Below are 19457 nucleotides of genomic sequence, written 5' to 3'. Positions count from 1 at the left end.
CCAAGCCACCATTATGATTAAAACAGATGAGCTGAAAGCTGAGCTGTCACTGATCAAACATGACATGCAATGCATAAGAGAGCGCACAGCGGCTGCAGAGGCCCGAATCTTGGCCCTGGAAGACATGAGCCACCCCATACAGCAAATCACCCATGAGCTCCAACAACAGGTGGAACTGTGGTGGAAAAAAGTGGACAACCTCGAAAACAGGAAGGAGCAATATCTGGCTTATAGGCCTTCCAGAGCAAGAGGAAGGGGACCACCCGGAGGCCTTTGTAGAAAGATTCCTTAAGACATGGGCTGGCCCTGACAACTTGATGACCGCATTCTCAGTGGAGCGGGCGCATAGAATACCATCAAGGCCCCCTATCCGGGCGCTCCACCAAGGCCACTGATCGCGCGTATCCACAACTGTAAAGATAAAGACAAGCTTCTCACGATAACCCGCAAGAACTGGCAAATAAAGCACAACAATACAAGTATCTCTCTCTACCTGGACTACTTGGCAGAGCTTCAGAGACAAACAGCAAGATTTCTTGAAATAAAAAAGCGTCTATGCCAGAAGGAGATCCCTTACTCCATGATCTACCCATCGAAACTTAGAGAGCAAACTGCCGCGGGCGTCAATTTCTTCGAATCCCCGACAGATGCCTGTAACTGGCTGGAATTGCTGGGAGGGTAAAGTATAAGTGCTCCTACACCACACTAGCCATAGAAGCCCACCTGAAAAAGCGATGCCTGTCTTATCATTCTCTATTTAACTGCAATAAGTACTGGACATATAGACATATTATAAACTGCGTGCTATAACCCATCTGACAACCAGTTGCTTCCCTGAACAAACTCTGAGACAAGGGAGAGGCCTAAATGGCGTATTGCAGCACTATTGGACTGGGCATTGGTACTGTGACGGGCTCTAGCTACCTTCACGTGGAATGGCCACAGAGTGCCTACACCTCCTCCAGCACTAAATTGGAAGGGTAACGCGGCCCAAGAGATAACACTCACTACCCCCAACTATCTTGGGTGGACACTCTGGTTAAGGGTTAGTTCTACCCTGATACAAGTTATGGTTTTGGGAAAAGTAGCCTCTAATGTTTGGGAATGGAGCCACGGGGAGGGAAGGGAAGTTGGGTTTATTGTATGTTTTGACATCTATCTCTATGCACGCGGATGTACAGTGACAATGTACAAGAGAGTATGATAAGGGAAACAGACACTACAATTAAGGGGAAGAGCGGGTAGGGCAAGATGCCCAATAGACTATGCCCTGTCCTCCTTACTCTTTTAACAATGGCAGGTAACCTAAAACTTATATCTTGGAATGCAAGGGGGCTCAACGACCCCATTGAGAGACACACTGCCCTAAACTATGCCAAAAGGCAAAGCCCCGATATTCTCCTTATCCAGGAAACACACCTACCACTCCACCTCCACCTCCACAGGAGGAGTCTCCACATTGATAAATAAAAGAGTAGTGTTCACGCTACTAAACCTAAAAATGGGCCACAAAGGTAAATCCAATATAAAATATTCTCTAGATCAGTGCTGTCCAACTTCTGTTGTACCGAGGGCCGGAATTTTTCCGACCTACGTGGTGGAGGGCCGATAATGGAAGCCAGTTTTGACCACTCCCCTTTTTGAAACCGCACCCACTTGAAACCACACCCATGTTATCACATGACCATACCCATATTAATGGTTGTAGTACAGCAAAAACCTGCCATACTCTGCCTGCCCTACCCTGCCTGTGTGTGCCATACTCTGCCTTCCCTACCCTGCCTGTGTGTGCCATACTCTGCCTTCCCTACCCTGCCTGTGTGTGCCATACTCTGCCTTCCCTACCCTGCCTGTGTGTGCCATACTCTGCCTTCCCTACCCTGCCTGTGTGTGCCATACTCTGCCTTCCCTACCCTGCCTGTGTGCCATACTTGGCTGGTTAGTGCCATACTTGGCCTGTGTGTGCCATACTCTGCCTTCCCTACCCTGCCTGTGTGTGCCATACTCTGCCTTTCCTACCCTGCCTGTGTGTGCCATACTCTGCCTTCCCTACCCTGCCTGCGTGTGCCATACTCTGCTTGCCCTATGATGCCTGTGTGTATGGCACACACAGGCAGCCTACAGTGACACAATGCTGGCACTGCTCCTACAGTCTGCACAATAACTATATATTAAAAAACGTTTTAATTGCAGTACCACCACAGTATATGTTCTTTTTGTAGTGTGCAGGGATTATTTGTGGGTTTCTACTGCTCCTGAGGTGTGAAGAAGTGAACAATGGGTGTGATTACAGCCTGAGCCTGAGGTGTGAACACTGCAGGGGGTGAACAATGCAGAGATTAAAAGGTGTGAACAACACAGAGGATTACATATTTAAACAATACAGCCTGATTACAGCCTGAATCTGAGGTGAGAACCATGCAGGGGGGCCAGTTAATCTCAGTACTGATACAATTTAAAGCTTACACAAGAGAAAGCCATCAAAGCAGCCAGACAGGTGGGGGGGCCACACAGAGGGGGGTCGCGGGCCGCATGCGGCCCGCGGGCCGCCAGTTGGACAGCACTGCTCTAGATAATACATACTGGCCAATACATATATCCCCCACCATTTTCAGAGGAAGTGTTCAGTACCCCAATTCTACTATCTTAATGGCAGGTGACTTCAACACCACACCAAACCCCACCAAAGATAGATGGAAAAGGGATGGCACAAGCAGAAGTGGGGACAACCCTAAATTCAACACCTGGCTAGAATCCCTAGACCTCATAGATACATGGAGAGTCTTCCATCCATCCGCCCAACAATACTCCTGCTATTATAATCCCACCTAAGTTTATCCCAAATAGATCTGATCCTTACCTCCAAAACAACACTTTCATTAACTCAGAGTATAGAATACCTGCCCAGAGGCATCTCTGACCATGCTCCCTTGGAAATGGTGTGGGGATGGGGAAACACACTAAATACAAGAGGCTGGCGCCTTAACCCGGTATGGATAACATGGAATCCACACTACTCCTGTACTCCTGTAGTGTGGATTCTATGTCACCCTTTGTCCCCACTATAGTTATCCATACCGGGTTAAGGCGCAAGCCTCTTGTATTTAGTGTGTTTCCCCATCCCCACACCCCCATACTTTGTAAATAACGCCCCATCTGAAGAGGCACCACTTAGCTGGGATGCCTTTAAAGTGTATTTGAGGGGAGTATATATCTCTGAACGCATCTTAAAACACAGATCACCCAAGCTGAACAGGCAGTTATTACAAATCCCAACTCCCACACACACCTAGACCTACAAAAAGCACAGGAAGAGTACCAAGAATTCCTAGAAACTAAAACTAAAACACAGTACTTATTCCTTAAATATAATATATTTAAACAGGGAGCCAGGACAGGGAAAATGCTTGCACACCTGGCTAAAACCGAAACCTCTCCCCCAATAATCCCAACCATTGGGAACACAGCAGGCCAAATCATAGAGGACCCCAGAGCCATCAGCAAGGTATTTGGGGCCTTCTATGAACAACTATGTCAAACACAGCTAAACGTTCAAGTGCACCAACTATACCACTACCTAGATAAAATCCAGTTACCTATCTTAAAAACAGAACAGAAAGATATGCTGGAGGCAAATATCACTATAACTAAGTACTAGAGTCCATTGCAACACTCTCTAGTGGGAAGTCACCAGGGAAAGATGGCCTGCCAATCGAAATATACAAAACATATGAAGACACACTGGCCCCCCAGCTTCTATTAGTCTTTGCAGCAGTCTTAACTAGGGGGGAACTACCCCCCTCAATGAGGGAAGCATCAATTATAGTACTGCCAAAACTGGGAAAAGACCTGCTGGAGTCCGGATCCTATAGACCAGGGGTCCCCAACCTTTTATACCTGTGAGCTACATTCAAATGGAAAAAGAGTTGGGGAGCAACACAAACATGAAAAATGTTCCAGGGGCGCCAAATAAGAGCTATGATTGGCTATTTGGTAGTTCCTATGTGGACTGGCAGCCTACAGGAGGCTCTGTTTTGCAGTATACATGGTTTTGATGCAACCAAAACTTGCCTCCAAGCCAGAAATTCAAAAATAAGCACCTGCTTTGAGGCCCCTGGGAGCAACATCCAAGGGATTGGGGAGCAACATGTTGCTCACAAGCCACTGGTTGGGGACCACTGCTATAGACCAATATCTCTCCCCGTTGTTATTACTGTGGGAATGGCAGCAGGTTGAATTTCCCCATTAAAAGTCAATAGGTTAAACCTGATTGACTGTTCACAGCTCTGCCCCACTTTTGGGCATCCAACCATCATCATATTTTCATTCAGGGTGACCCCATGACTATGTTATTCAAGTTTGGGGGGTGTAGCCTCAAAGCTGTAAGAGTGGCAGCAGTTTGAAAATCTTCCCTGTCAAAGTCAATGGGAAAATTGGGGTGTTCGGAGCGGCGCCACAAAAAAACGGGGGGCGCGATCACTTAGAAAAGCACAAGCAACATGTTCCGCTATAGGGTGAAAAAGTGTGGAGAGTTTGGGTGTTGTACCCCTAAAACTGTAGGAGGAGTAGCGTTTAGAAAATGGGGGGCACTAAGAAGAAGAAGAAGAAGAAAAAACAGAAGAATAATCTGAAGAACAGCATATTAGGTTTGTCAACCCAACATAATTAAAAAGTAGTTTTTGGAGAAAGCCCAGAAATCTTAATACCTGCACCTGCACTTAGATACATTGTTTCTCACATTTAATTAAATAAGTAGCTTTGGGCAGAGAGCCCAGAAAGGTAACAAGCCACACTTGCACTTAGATACAATTGTAACTAATAAGCTAAACAGGTCTCTAGGGGGAACTGAGACTTTCAACTTAAAGGGCAATTTCAGCTTTTTTAGCAAAACTGTAATAACACATAAAACAAGACCCTAAAACCCCAGAAATGTGTTCAAACTTGAAATAACCTGCCAAATTTAGTCAAATGGGAGTGGTATTTAGGGGGTGTGGTTGCAAAAATGGGTGTGTCCAAAATTTCGCTGCGATGTGTGCAGCATTTCTTTTTGTCCCTCTTTCCATTTTCTAAAAGGTTGGGAGGTATGCCCTACCCCCATGCACATACCAACACCTACGCACACACACTGTGTGGCCAAAAACCTCTTCCAATTCATATATATACATACATTTCTGTATGTTCTCTGTGGGCACCATTCCTGGACCTTTCAATATATTTATATATATAATTGCATTTATTTGGAGTGGTTGAACTTGATGGACTTTTTTGAGCCCAAATTAACTATATAACTTTGTAGAGAGAAATGGTGTTAGTATATATATATATATGGTATTTTAGCAGTAATAAAGCTTTCTGATTATGCTATAAAGATGTGACTGTAAGGTAACACATTTTACCTGAAACATGAACCCCAGAGAATTGCTGTATTATTTGCTTTCTCCTCTGAGACAGATATTTTCTGCCACCTAGTGGCTTAAATTATTATCTAAATTCAAAAGGGACTTATTTATATAGTGTAGTGCTTGTAGTTAGGATTCTCATTAGCAGATCCTCAGCATCTTTAATTAAAAGACCAGTAACACAAACATTTGCAAAGAATTCCTATACATTTAATACATTTAATTACAATATACCCTTAGGGCAATGTCACACGGGGCACATCAAACCCAGTGAGAAACTTCCTCTTCCAAAGGCAATGAAACTCCTGACAGTACCTGCCCTTTCACTTTCCTTTTAGTCGTTACTGTATAACACTTTACATCATGGTAGTTGCTGTATTAAAGGGGATGTAAACCCTGCTGCACTGTCAACCAATCTTTACTCAGCTGTTGCTGGACTACAAATCCCAGAATAATGTAAAATATTATAGATGCAAGACAATTTACCAATGAGAATTATAACTAAAAACCTAATTAGAAATGCAGTTATAAATGTCAGGCATCTTGAAACTGTGCTTAAAGCTCCCAACTCCAATTGCAGGAACAAAGAACAGGGAGCCAGGTTTATACAGATCAGCTGGGATTCTTATTGGGGGATTTTTCATATTTAAAGCAGCCGCCGGCCCTGGAGATTTGGAGAAAAGTTTAGGAAAAGTTCTTTTGTGCAATATTGCTTTAAGATGTTGCTGGACTACAGCTCCCAGAATGCCACAACCTTATTATATGTTACATTATTCTGGGATTTGTAGTCCAGCAACAGCTGAGTAATGTTTGGTTGAGCAGTGCAGCAGGGTTTACATCCCCTTTAAAGGCAGAGCTATAAAGTGAAGTGGAAGACTTTTATGGGTGGTTATATAAATTGTATATCTAATAACTATACATATAGTGAATATTGTACCCACTGTTGTAAAATATAGGAATATTATAAGTCACCAAGGAGTTCCATGACCATATAAAAGCACGAGGCAAATGGCCGAGTGCTTTTATACAGGTCATGGAACTCCAAAGTGACTTCTAATATTCTTATATTTTACAACAGGGGGTACAATATTTATTATGATGCACAACATTTCAATGTGTTTCATGTGACTGAAATTACATTACTAAGCACAGATTGTAACCAATGACATCACTAAGCTCCATTTATTTGGATATAATTTACAAGATATTCGTGGCTCTTGTGTGTGTGTATATATATATACTGTATGTTTTTGTGTAATGGCATACAAAATATATAACAGGAAATGATTGTGTATAATGTGGGAATAAATGTATATTGTTAAACTGCAACTTCCAGATTGCACTGAGAGCAGTGCGAGGTGCTGGATGTTGATCAATATTGATAACATCATGGAGAAATAACATACTGTCTGCCTTGTTATTAAATGTACTGTGTCATTTATGCCCAGGCAATGCTGTAGTCATCAGGGGTCTTGTTTTTGGACCCCATTATAAAAACATAAGAAGGTGGGACATGGGGCTCTTTAGGGAAGCAGACTCCAATAATCCCAGGATTATTATAGCACTGACTTTTCTTCTGCCCTCAACAATGAGGTTGGTAAATTGAAATGAGGTGATGGGAGGTGAAGTTGAACAGCTGCAGTAGCAGTGCTAGGGCTGCTTTAGAGCAACACAAGAGGGCTGTGCTGGAAAGAAGTGACGGCCCTGAGTCTCAGCGTGAGGTGTGAGGGGAGAATATGCCATAAGCCACATGTTCAGTTGTGCAAATAGGAATGATGCAAGCGAGCATTCTGCTATGCACCCAGGGACCTGCATCGCCCAGTCTTATCCTTCCCAGAAGCGGCACAGCTGCATGCAAACTCACATTCATGATTATAATAGGAAGGAATATTGCTAGGCAGCGCTGGAATGTTATTGTCATTGGACTGATCTGGGCGCAGGCATGCAGATTCCCTCCTTGTGAGACAATATTCTGTAGGTGATTTGGTTACATTGTATCATTCCTGGAAAAGGTGTTACAAGAATGTAAGGAGCTACTGCTTTCCATTTGTGGTTGAACTGCAGCTTTCAGAACCCAGAAGTGCAAATGTGCCAAAGCACACCGCTTAGTGCTCATTCAGAAAGCACTTGTGCCTGGGGGTCATTATCCTTTCACAGGATTGTACCATCCAAAACACCATGCCAGACCCTTACTGGCCTCACCCTCTAATCTGCACCACCTACAGTTGTACTGAGGTTCCACCGCTGGAAGAATCCACCATACACCACATGGGCATTTGGGACTCATTCTTCATTAAATGCAAAAGGTTAAATGTGTTTGCATCCAAATGTTGTCTGTAAGTCTGGCCCAGTCTGCTGTTTGGCGCTACAGGAATACAGAAAATACAGGAATAAAGAGAAGAGGATGTGAAAGTGTCTGATGCCATCATAATCCTTCAGTCAGCTTCACTATTCATCTTTTCAAAGGAAAGGGGAAGGAATAAGCAGGGTCACATGACCCATGTAACTCACATGATACACCAGAGTTACCAATAAATCATTGATGCTTTTTCTACTGCTTATTGCCAGGATTCTCAGTACCGAATGTTTCTGGTGCCATTATATACTACATTGCCTAAACATTTTGCCCTGCTGCTTACTGATACAAGCAGCCTTCTCACTGGTCAGTTCTTTTGCATTTATAATGAAGTTTAACCTGCCTGCCTGAGGAAACCCACACAAGCACAGACAGAAAATACTTGCAAATTGTGCCTTGCCTGGAATTAAAGCAGCCCTGCAACATGCATTTATTATATATTTATAATTCCATTACCGTAAGTTAAAGGAGTTGTAAACCCAGTCATAACGCTGTCCCACTGTGCCCCCTAGTTTTGCTATAAAAGTTACTAAAAAACATAATTATAGATGCAAGAAAATTCGCCAGTGAGCATTCTGCTGATGTCAGACATCTTGCTGTTATCTTACATATAGAGAATATTTTGTATTTTTTTTCCTTCATTATATGACACAGGAATCCGACATGGGGATAAAGGACAGACTTGTTCAGTGCTGGGAAACTGTGCTTAAAGCTCCCAACTCCAATTGCAGGAATAAAGAACAGGGAGGCAGGTTTACACAGATCAGCTGGGATTCTTATTGGAGGATTTTTTTGCATTTAAATGCAGCAGCTGGCCCTGGAGATTTAAGGAAAAGTTTTATTGAGCAATATTGCTTTAAGAATACAACCCTGATGTTGCTGGACTACAGCTCCCAGCAGGGCCGGATTTCCAAATTGCCCGCCCCGAGGCCGCCCCCGGTCGCACGCCCCCCCCCGAGTGCGCATGCGCAATACAGGGGGAGAGGGGTTTCCGTGCGCATGCGCAAACGGGGGGGGGGGACGCCTTGCGCGCGCATGGGCAGTGGGCCAAACTTGGATACGGAGCAGTGGGGAGAAGTCCCCCCATTGCTCCGTATGGGTAGAAAACTTTTTAGATTTTGGTGCGGCGGGGCGGCATGCCGCCCTAGGCCCGGGCCTTTGTGGCCTCTCCACAAATCCGGGCCTGGCTCCCAGCATGCCTCACCCTTTATTATATGTTACATTATTCTGGTATTTGTAGTCCAGTATCAGCTGAGTTAAATGTGGTGGAACAGTGCAGTGCAGCAGGGTTTACATGCCCTTTAATATAAGTGACTGGTCCCTGTAGTTTGGAACCTTTTACTATCTTGGAAAAGTAAGAAAGAAATCAGTTGGAGAAATACATTTATATACCCACTGGGAATTGGGTACTATTGCAAGCCAAACATTACAGTATCAGCCAGTTTGGACCAAGGGAATTTTTATTTTTCAGGTTATAGACATAACTGTAGACACAGCTATACAGAGGGTTATACTGTGATAGAAGAGAGAAAGACCAAAAGCATGACTAACAAATTTATTGCATATCCATCATGCAAGGTCCCTGCCCTGTACCCCAAAGAAAGGAATTATGTGAGTGTGGCAATTAACAGTTCCTGAATCAATGGCAGACAAGTAGTTTATAAGACAAGAAGAATGTCTCTTAATGGACAAACGGCTTTCAAGCCAGGACCTTACAGTGGAGGTCAGCGACTGCTGAAATAGCCGAGGCGATTGAGTGAAATAACCAAGTTTATGTTCCCTGTAATGACAAAGAAACAGCAGATAAAAAGACATAATGAGGAAGAGCATAAATCAGCATTAAGTGCAGCAGTTATTATAGCTAATGATCCTGCGGGACTGTTGGACAGTGTGTGTGTATATACATTACCTATAAATATATAAATAATAAAAAAAAAAATATATATATATATATGAAATTACACATTTTACATCAAGCTACATAATATTTTTGTAGAATACATGTTGAAAATTCTCCCCCCAAAAATTTGTAATTCTCAAATATGCCACAAGAGGGCAAGCATGTTTGCTCAAAAACTTACTCTGGCTTCATTCAGTCTCAAGCTGGTAATTCTTTTGTGCACAGAGCACATAATGTATTTCTATAACATTTAGAGCTGAAACAATACAAAAAGGGATTTTATTGTAATATGAGTAGTGTGTTAGTTTAAGAATTCTTTTCACCACCTGAAGGAAATATTGAGTCAGAACGGACCAACACTTAGAAAATCATTAAAAAAGCTTTGTTGAAAATCCATATATTACACTGGTGCATGTCGCTGACCTCTGACATTTTTTTTCAGTATACAGGTATGGGACCTGTTATCCAGAATGCTTGGGACCTGGGGTTTTCCAGATAAGGGATCTTTTCGTAATTTGGATCTCCATAACTTGTTTGTTAAAAATCATTTAAGTATTGATTAAACCCAATAGGATTGTTTTGCCTCCAATAAGGATTAATTATATCTTAGTTGAGATCAAGTACAGGTACTGTTTTATTATTATAGAGAAAAAGGAAATCATTTTTAAAAATTATAATTATTTGCTTCTAGTGGAGTCTATGGGAGATGGCCTTTCCATAATTCAGAACTTTCTGGATAACGGGTTTCCGAATGAGGGATCCCATACCTGTATATGGCAGTATTTTTACTGGCATATCCTATTGTATTGTTCACTAGGCTGAGGAATTATTGCACCATATTATGCAGGTGTGTACTGATGTGGTCAAGTTCTATGTGATATTTGGTAAAGATGACATTAGGCAGGTTTGGTCTATGTGGATCTGGCAAACACACACTATAATACTCAGCAGAGAGATATTGTATCTTGTCAAGCAAAGGTACACTGTAACGTAAGGCAGGGATATTCCATCTGGATTTGTCCCAAGTACTCCATAGCAGAAGGCACTTGTGCTCATATACCCGGGTCATGCAGACTTACAGTACAAAGGGATCCTCAACTTTTATATCACCAAGAACACAGTAGCACAATTGCTCAGTAACATAGGCAGTGACATACAACCTGTATCTGCAAATCACTCATATAAGGCTTGACAACGTTAACCAGTGCTGCACTGGTACTGCTGCTTATTAAAGCAAATGGTATAGAACCCAAATGCAAATCTAGGTTGTTCTGTTTGCAGTGCAGAAACTTGGGGTTTTCCTTAACAAAAAGTATTCTAGTTTTTTATATTACACAGTACAAGCATATGATCTAGATAGAACATTCTTCCTAAGATTATATTACATGTGCCTAATCTTTCTTGGTCATTTCACTGTTGGGCTACACCCTTCTAGGTCCACCAGAGAGTCTGACATCATGGTCCACCCTCACTGGAATTACATCTAGAGAGTGATAATGTTATAGGTGTTTAGCAACATGCAGGCAAGCCTAAAATCTGCAGGATCCAGACAGCCATTCGCACAGGATTTCCAGGTAATGGACAAGTTCTGGCTGAGCTCTCCCTTCTGCCCTCCCTGCCTGCAACCTCACTCTGTCTGGCTTCCATCTTCAGCAGCCTGTACTTATAGGCGCGCACCTACTGTCACCCCCTTTGTGATGTCAGATATGGGGCGGGGCAGGTGCAGGTCTATAAATAGAGGTGCCTTGCTGGGTCGGGTTGGGCATTGGCTGGAAATGGGCGTCTTAGGATCAGGTTGACTTTTTGTCAACCCACACATAACTATAGGTGTTATATGAGCTTGGGTGGAAATAAAGAAAGGCTGATGGAAACTGTACTTTACTGCTGTCCACTAGGCATGGCACCTGAGAGCCTGTGCCCAGGGAGGCTGCTTTGGGGGGGGGGGGGGGTAATGGTGGCTCTCTGGTACCTTTATGGTAAATAAAAGTGCTCAAAAAATACAAACCACCTACCACCCTATATGTTGAGCTAAATTCGGACACAGAGCTAAGGGGGGAGGGTACCTTGTGGTTGGTGCAAGCGAAGGACAGCCTGACCACCTGCACATGAGCCAATTACCAAGAGAAGGGGGCGACCATTGCTTAGGGCAGCACTGAACCAAATACGATCCTGCCACTAGGGCCTTGGGTGGGTCAACCAGGGGATCCTCTGGTATTCTTGCATGCCAGTCTGACCCTTGATAATTCTTGCCTAATATTACAGAATACATGTGCCTAATCTGTAGGGAACCTTCTTGCCTAATGTTGCCTCATACATAATTATTTAGTGCGCATGTCTCTTTCCTTGATAAAGCACCATGCCTAAAATTACGGTGCCCATTTACCCTACCGAGAAGGAACATAACTTATGTTTTGGAATACATGTGCCTAATGTTAGGTGTATGGGGTAAATTTACACCGTATGGAAGCAAAAGCCATAGCATCAGGGATGCTGTATGTTATTGTACCACCAAACAATTGCCAAGTGCCAACTGAAAGTGGTTAGTTAATAAATGACAACAAAAAGGAAAAATAAAATTCTCTTAGAATATCACTGTCTAAAATGTACTAAAAGCAAAACTGAAAACCCTTTAATGTTTTATTTTCTGGCTCCCCTTACAGAACACAATGCTATGCAGTGTAAAACCATAGTGTATGGGAACCAATGTATTACATTGAAATACCAGGAATGAGGGGATTATCCCACTGTGGGGGGCACTATAGCTGGCAAACACAGGCGCACGTGGAGGCTGATTTCTCGCCATTCGCATTTTAGTGGTTTTAGAGTTTTTTTAACCACAAATAAACTAATTTTCACAAAACCTACAAATGTCTAGTCACTTATTAAAAGATCAGATTTGAAAAAGCATGAATGAATTAAAATGCGGAACAAACACAAAAAGAAAACCACACATTTTTATTGGTTTTTACATTTTAGTACGAATCTTTGTACCCCCAAAACCATGCATTAAATATTGTTACAATTTGCCTAGGACGGTTCTAATTAACTTGACTAAATGACCACGACAGCTTTTATATGGCGTATTTTTACATTGGATTTCTCGTGGTTTTGATAATAAATGGTGAAAAATTCAGATTTTTTTTACATAAAAGAATTGAGTTTTAGCACAAAAAAACACAAATTGTGGAAAAAATGGCCCCACGTTGGATGAAAGAAACCATTATTTATATTATTATATATTATTATCCAATAAACACCAAACCAATGCCTCATATAATATATATTTTATAAATACAAACAGGTAAAAATGAAAGGGCTGACACATTCTTGAACATTTACAATCTGGAAGAACCAGGGAAACAGGCAAAGCAGAAATGGAAGAAGAACCTGGCAGTGACAACCCATTTACTGTAAAGCACTATAATAAAAAGGCAAGCAGAGACCAACACCAATTGTGCTGTGGTTCCAACAAGATACTTTCCTAAACTAAATTTGGTGTTCAGATGGTATTTAGCACATTAAATGCATGACCATTGTTTAATATGATTGCAGTGACATGTTTATCCCTTTGTGATTACAAGCAGCCTCCTCCATTGGAGGCCCCTGACCACTGGCGTAACTACTCTGTATAATCCCCTCTAATGTACTTGTACAGAGTAATCATGTCCCCTCGCAAGCGCCTCTTTTCCAGAGAAAACAACCCCAACCTCGACAGTCTCACCTCATAGCTTAAATCTTCCATCCCCTTTACCAGTTTAGTTGCAGTCTCTGCACTCTCTCCAGCTCATTAATACTCACCTATAAATCCCAGCTCCCTGTCCATCTGCTCTCCTACCTGGAAGCCGGTGTGGAGCGGAGATTTACATACAGAAGCAGACTCTTGGATCCAGGTGACTATGTCCCCTTGGCTACCCATGACTGTTGGATCTGCTTCCTCTATTGTTATGCCAATGCCCCTGGTGCTGCCAATGCACCACCACGCTGCCCATAGGGTTGCCACCTGACTGGTATTTTACTGGCCTGCTTGGTCAAATGATGCCTGATTCCAAAGTTAGTAATAAGAAAAAAAGATTCAAATATGGTAAAGGCAATATTTTTTCCAGAAATGGTGACTTTCTTTTTCAATCTCAGGATAGCAGGTTCAGCTAGATCCATGGAGTTTCCTGATGCTCTTCTTGCTATATAGGATCTACACTGTGTAGAAGTAATGCATTTCATTATGATATACAGGTAGGGCATGGTGCTGCAATAGAATAATATAGCATTATAAGTTCACCATTTACTGGAGATATTGCAGGCACACACAACAATTTCATGAGCTACCCATATCTGTCATGAGTTTTTACTTCAATACAGTGGTTGCAGAATTCATCTTATGGCTAATAATTGCCTGCCAGAGGTGTTTGGATACTTTGGTCCCTTTCTGTGTGGAAGGCCCAAATGAAGACACAAGTCATTGGTACAAACATGTAGCTGTATAGTAACCCAGCGCAACAATCAGATATTTACTACTCCAATTGCACTGCATTGACTGAGAAAAGTCCCCTGCTGAATGGCTGCTTTGGGACTAGTACAATTCTGTACCTATGCCAGGATGTTAGCCCTGCTGAGAATTTAATCCCAGACCTAAACGCCCTACAAGTGCTCAGGAGCCCCTTTATATTACTTACACAGCCAAGCCAGAATGCGTTTATGTTCCATCATGCACAACAAGTTAGCAATCACATTTTAAACAAAAAAACATACATAGGATTAGTGAGATATAAAGTATGATTTCGACATGTTATATCATTTGCTACTGATTTTTTTATTGATGTTTATTACAAGGCTGAAGAGACACCATAACTCATACACAACTTCAAAGAGGAAATAAATGAATTGTCTGTGTCACTATAAAGCAAACCCTAAACATATCATTAGCTCCCTGTGCTCCCATCCCTGTGATGCACCGGCAAGCAATGCTTTCATGGGCCCATGCCTGTCTGAAGCCCAAGCACAAGATGACTGTACTTCTATAGGATAAGACGGATGCACAGTTTAACACATTAAATGGGAAATGCACTTTTTAATTATGGTATATTTTAAATGTTTATTGGAAGTGTTAATACAGGTAACAACAAACTCCCACTGAAGGCTGGCTATCAATGGTGGAAGTTGTAGCTCAAACTAAACTTTAAGGGCACATTATAGTAGTCATTTAAGAGACTAACTGGCCTCCGTTGAGCTCCCTTCCTGCTCCCTCCCCGCAGAGTTCTATTACAATGACAAGTGTCTCTGATAGTAAAGCTATGCAGAATAGCGCAGCGGAGCTAGCAGGCGCCATATTATGTATCTATGTGTTTTCTTCAGATCGCTTTGGTGACGCGGAGCTTGCTGGCGCATACACAGTTGTAGGTAACCCCAGAGTATCTTTAATTGTGCAAGCGCCAGCAAGCTCTGTGTTGCCAAACTGATCTAAAGAAAACACAAAGATACAGACGGGGGGGGGGTATTTATAATAAGGCACCAGAGGGCCTGTGCCTAGGGCAGCAGGTTTTGGGGGGTTGCCCACAGATGCCTTTATTTAAAAAAAAACATGTCTCCAGCCTCCATCTCGGATTTCCATAGGAGTGAGGGTGTGGGGGTCGTTGCTCTGTGGAAGTGACGTCATGTGTACGCTGTGTGAGATGTCATTTCCGCTATGTTGGTGACGTAGGGGCATATTTAGGTCTGGTGCCTAGGGTAGCATTGGGCCTAAATACACCCCTGGATACAGAAGATGGCGCCTTCTAGCTCCACTGTGCTGTTCTGCATTCATAGGTCAGCTTTCCAAACAGACACGCAGACACTTTTCATTGTAATAGGCTCTGCGGGGAGGGAGCAGGAATGGAGGGCAATGGATGGGGGCTTTGCTTTTTTTTTTCTGGGGGTGGGGGGTAGTTCTTTTTTAACTGATTATTAACCCTCATTTGAGTATATGCTAACAGGGTTAGTTCACCTTTAAGTTAAAAAAATGCAAAAAAATCCTCCAATAAGATGTGTAAACCTGGCTCCCTGTTCTCTGTTCTTGCAATTGGAGTTGGGAGCATTAAACACAGTTTTCCAGCACTGAACAAGTCTGTCCATTATCCCCATGTCTGATTCCAGGCAAATAATGACTGTTATGCTATTTGGTAGCCTCTATGTGGACTGCAAACAAAACTTGCCTTCAAGACAGGAATGTAAAAATACCCGCCTGTATTGTGGTCACTGGGTGCAACATCCAAGGGGTTAGTGAGTAACACTGTTGCTAATGAGCCACTGGCTGGGGATCACTGAACTAGAGGGTGAATTAGACAAAACTCATTTCCACGAATATGGATGACTGGACCAATGCTCTAGGAATCCTCCCAGCAAACTGTAACTAAATGAAATGCAAAAAAACTGTGAGGATGGCAAGAAGGAGAGCATAAAAGAAAAGGAAAGAGGGAGTGATGGGCAAAAGACAAGAGCATGGTGAGAGGACTACAGTAGAAGTTTTCTAAGGGCAGAAGAATAGGAGAAGAAAAGGAAAGTGTGAGCTGCCTGCAGCTGCCTAAATAAAGGAATAGAGCTGCTCACTGGTTGGTTGCTACTGGGTCCTGCCCAGGTAAAAATCTGCCAGTCAAGAGCGACTACCAAGTACAAATGCTAGAAGCAGCCCTTCCATAGCAAATGGGTTGCTACCATGGAAATGTCATGCACTTTATTCCAGCGCCCAGGATCATGGTAACTTGTCATATTTGTACTATTTCCATTGCTGCCAAATGATCATTGCCCCTTCTGTTCCAAACAGGAGCTTATACCCAGTCTGACAAAAGCAAAATAATACGCATTTTCTTTCTATAATCAGTTTTGTCTCCATTAGCAGTTAATGGTGAATCCGTTCATCAGGGCACAATAAAATGAACTGAAAGTCATGTCTGGCTGATATGTTCTAATTGTTTTAATGCTTTATTTTCTTATCCAATGGATACTTTGGATTAATGCTTTTTATGCAGTATGGATTTGGGAGTAAAGCAAAACATTACTGTGCCTGATCAATGCTTTAGTGTGGAGGGATATTAATTATTATGTGTCCCTGAAGAGTTGACTTTTCCACTGACATAGCGAGGCAGCAACGCCGAATGCCTGCGCACGTTTGGGCGTGAATTAAAAGTGTGGCCAAAGTGACAGATGTAATTAATTTTAACTGTGCAGCTGGGAGGCCATAACAAATACTTCATCACCTCATCACTCTGGTAAAAATACTGAGCGAACGGAGACATTGCCGGCTCTCGTGTATAAACTATGAGTGACCAAAGTCGGACGCGCACACCTAACCCTTTTGCTGCTGCTGTGTAATATACAGATTGGTCTCCACCCTTGTGAGGGGCATTCACTTGTCAGTTTAATTGCATTTTATGTGTCATAATGGAAGGTGTCATGATGAAAGAAACACAAACAAACATGATACTGATCAGGAACTGTCCAGAGTTAAGCACAATCATTTATATCCTCCATTAAATATTATATATATATACCTCTATAATCTCAGATTCCATGTCTGAAATTATGAAAAGTGGCCGGACAAACCTCATGTGCTCAATGCACGCTGGTTGAACCAAGATCTGCATACATTGGAAGGATTTTTGATTATTTCTAAATGAGAGCCTTAACATGTAGCCATTCTACTCTCCTAAATTAAATGTATTTGTTTTTGGGCCTCCCACACACTTCCACAAAAATATACCCCCCCCCCACCTTGACAAGAGCTTATTCTGTAAATGATGTTGCTGAACTACACCTCCCAGAATTCCTTTATATGCCTTTATATATGCCTCATTATATGTTACATTATTCTGGGATTTGTAGTCTAGTAACAACTGAGTAAAGCGCAGTGCAGCAGGGTTTAGTACCCCTTTAAGAGGGGACACTGCTGCTAAAACTAAAAATTTGCCTAGGAGGCTTTACATTTCCTTTAAATAAAGATTCATAAAACATAAGTTACTGAGCTTTACTCTATTTTTGAAAATTTCGGCAAAAATGTTGTCAAAACGTCATTAAAATATTGTTTAAAAGACAAAAAGTCTTTCTTTCACCAAAAACTAAAAAGTGGTTGTTAAGTCGGAATTTTGGCAGATTTCGGTTTGTGAATATGGAGAAAGTGTTTTACACCACTTTTATCACTGCTTTTACTCCAAAAAAGGCTATCTCAATTTTTGTGAATTCCCCTCAATGTCTCCATCCACCTTAGGCTCACAGAGTGATCTAACCTGACCCTCATCTTGTTCCTTTGTGAAGTAAAGGATTCTGGTAGCTGAAATGCCTCTGCATTCCAGAGAACCTGTGCATCAACTGCTTTGGAAAGAGAGAGACTTAAAGTCTTGGAATCCATCACATCACAATGGAGGGGAGGGGAGGGAAGCGTTAAATGACTCTGAGCCTAAGGGAGGTTGGGAAATGGTCCCTATGAGTCAGAGGCAGACTATCATGGTTTCCTTTGAGTCTGTGGAAGCAGGTATGTCCGTGCAAAAGAAAATTCTATTTCTTTTTTCCCAGTTTAAATAGTGTTTATGAAGCTTTTTAACACAAGTCCAACTGAATGATCTGACGCCATGTCATTCTCTGAAATCGATCCTCACAGATCTATTGTCTTTTATGTAACAGGTCGGCCTCTTTAGATGAACAGTTGAATCAAGGTGTGACCCAAAGGAACATCTTGTAACATCATTTCTGAGTCATTTACTATACACCTCTAAGAGCACAATAAATGCTGCAGTAAATGATGTCTTGAATAATAAACACCTCATATAATGAAGACATATTTATTGCAACTCTGTCAGCAGTCCCAAGGAACAGGATTCCTTTTAATCATAAAGCGGCACCTTCCTTCCCCAGCGCACTGATATTATCACAATTAGAAACCATTAAGGAGCCCTGGGATTGCTAAATAGGAGGAACCTGTTAAGTGAAGCAGGAGAGCCCTGCCGACATGGGTCTTCAGTGCCCCAGAAATTCTGCTGTGGTATCCTACCCACGTCAGAGGTGGAACACGTAAAACGTAGTACAGAGGTGGGTCAGGTAGAGGGGTGGTCAGTGTAAGCCAAAAGGGTCAGGGCAGGCAGCCAAGATTTAAGGTCAGACCTAAAGGCACAAACCTAAAGAAGTAATATGTTTGGGCAAGGTCTGAGCATGCAGAGCCAGCTTGGGAAATAAGTATGTGACTTCAAAATAGGCACCTGACATCACAGTCACAACAAAAAATGTAATTTATCAACTAATTTTCTTACAATTCCTACTACTCAAAAATATTGGGCCAATGAGAGGCAAGATTCAGCACCCCTTTGGAATTTAAACATTTTTTTCCTATTTATTTCAAATAAGAATTTTGTTCTCCTAAGCCCTGCCCTCTATCCTGTCTAACTCTTGCTCAGAGGCTAAAGAAAAAACACCACCGTGACAAGCCAGACATTTACAGCCATATATTGAGAGACGTACAGATGGTACAAAGCATCTATGGCTTACATGCAATGGCATAACTACAGCAAAATCCTTTAGAGTCCCCCTAAATTTTGGAAACAATACATTTTTCATAAACTTGTACTCAACTGCTCATCAGTCAGTGTGTCTCTGCTCACTTACCACTAAATGTAATAAAAGGCTTTAAGTCTGCCCAGGTGCAGTAACCCATAGCAACCAATAATATGTTTGCTTTTAAACAGGTGATTGGTGCACCTGGGCAAATGTATTTTCAGCTGCTGCTATTAGAGGAGCTATAGTCATTGGTTTCTTGCTGAGTAATAAAGGCTCTGCCCTTCATAGA

The sequence above is a fragment of the Xenopus tropicalis genome, chromosome 6, assembly GCF_000004195.4.
Source record: "Xenopus tropicalis strain Nigerian chromosome 6, UCB_Xtro_10.0, whole genome shotgun sequence".
NCBI classification, from domain to species: Eukaryota; Metazoa; Chordata; class Amphibia; order Anura; family Pipidae; genus Xenopus; species Xenopus tropicalis.
The sequence above is the reverse complement of the archived record's forward strand: the minus strand, read 5'-3'. Positions refer to the sequence as shown.